This window comes from Rhineura floridana, chromosome 1 (genome assembly GCF_030035675.1).
Source record: "Rhineura floridana isolate rRhiFlo1 chromosome 1, rRhiFlo1.hap2, whole genome shotgun sequence".
NCBI lineage: Eukaryota > Metazoa > Chordata > Lepidosauria > Squamata > Rhineuridae > Rhineura > Rhineura floridana.
This window is the reverse complement of record NC_084480.1, coordinates 60,564,026-60,565,852: the sequence shown is the minus strand read 5'-3', so window position 1 is coordinate 60,565,852 and position 1,827 is coordinate 60,564,026. Positions and strand designations below refer to the sequence as shown.

The 1,827-nt window shown below is 41.9% G+C and overlaps 1 non-coding gene across 1 annotated transcript; it reads left to right on the top strand.

Moving 5' to 3' along the window:
* The first annotated feature begins 1,424 nt into the window (after nucleotides 1-1,424).
* On the top strand, nucleotides 1,425-1,501 carry TRNAV-UAC (transfer RNA valine (anticodon UAC)). The gene has a single exon. It is a non-coding gene; the product is annotated as a tRNA-Val (tRNA).
* The last annotated feature ends 326 nt before the right edge of the window (nucleotides 1,502-1,827 follow it).

The window sequence follows — 1,827 nt, the reverse complement described above, 5'->3', positions numbered from 1 at the left end:
GATTCCCCCCTCTATTTTGCATGCTGCACTCAATCTGTCACCAAGTCATGTTGCTTGGTGTGTGATAAGGGTAACCTGTATAGCTTTTTCTTCAAATGTAACTTCTGCAGGCATCCCTGAGCTGGCCTGGGAATGGACTTCAGGATGTTGCCTTCAGGTTACAAATTTATTATGCAGTGTTTGTATTTCCTGCGTGTTAAGACATGTATAGCTTGGCTCTTGCCAGTTAAATGAACAATCATCTAACTATATAGTATATTAGTTAAAGGTTGACCAACTGAGTTCCCATGGTTTCCTTTTCCCCACTGAATACATTTGTGTGCAGTGGAAAGGAACTGTTAAGTGGAATGTATCCAGGATATTTGGCCTACGGGTTGCAGGCATCAGGATGTTGGTCTAATGCATACCTATGCAAAACTCCTAAAGACCCCTTGTTCTTGCACAGTCTATAAAGCACGACAAATTAAAAGAATTCATATGTAGTTTGACAAATAACTCTGATAGTTTCCAGTTCTGTTCACACAATTTGTGGAGAAAAAGCAGAGATGGGCAGAAAGAAAGGACTAAACTTTCTAAATACAAAAGTTCAGATGTAACTCTACTTTCACTGGTGTAAAAATTTAAGTGCAAGGAAAAGTTTAAGAAGATATTAGAGGAGTGTAGTGTTTAAAAGTGGGAGCATCTGATAAAGAACCTGGCATATCAGTAATTAATGATTAAGCAACTCTGTGTGTGTGTGTGTGTGTGTGTGTGTGTGTGTGTGTGTGTGTGTGTGTGTGAGCACGCGCAGTGTTGGTCCTGACATGGCTCCTTAGTTTTGAAGAGGTTAATTTGTCATGCATAAAAACTGGCTCTTGGATAGCTGTGTAGGCTTCTTCTTTATCAAGTGCTAGTATTTGGTCATGTGATTGGGCAACACTCCAATTAATGCAATGCCACACAAACACACAAAGAAAGATTAGCCATAGCAAGAGTGTGATTCACTAAAAAGCAGGTGCATATATTTGTGTGTGTTTCTGGGTAAATGTATAGTCTACATCTGCTTATTAGCACTGATTGTAACATACAAATCCATGCTAAGAGTGCAAATGAGTTGGAAAAGACTCCAAAGTCCTTGATTGCACTTTATTCTGAAGCCTCGGCTTCCACGTTCCTTTTGGTTCATAGACACATCACTGAAGAGAGTTACCAATGGCACCACTTAAATCATTTTCATCACACATATTTTCACTTCTTCATGGTTCCATTTGGGGAACAGATTAATCAGTGGCTGTAAGCCACGGCTATATGTTCAGATGTGGTATTGTTTCCTCTGTTCCTGATGTTCAGGCTGTGAGTGCTGCTTGTTAGGTAGCCAAAACAGAATGACCTGTGCAGAAGAGGGAGGTATCAACTAGAATCCCAAAGTTTGGAATTCAAGGTTTGGGGAAGAGCCGTAGCTCAATGGTAGAGCATCTGCCTTACACGCAGATGGTCTCAGGTTCAATCCCTGGCTTCTCCATGTCGGTCTGAGAAAGCCTCCTGCCTGAAATCCTGTAGAACCACTAGGCTGTGTGTAATCAATGCTGAGCTAGATGGACCAGTGGCCTGATTTCTATGTTCCTGTGGTTTGCAGAAGTACCTCCAAAACAGCCCAGTGGGGATCGAGTAGGCTCAGTTGCCACCGAACACTGACTGACAGTTAAGGGGAAAAATGGAAAACTAGGTGGGAGAGAGATCGGAATAGAATATTCTGAACACCGCACTGTGAAATATCATTGCAGATCCCATTTATATCCCTGGATACCAGTCACTATAAAGCAAGCTGCCTTCTTGCCTTGCCTGTGG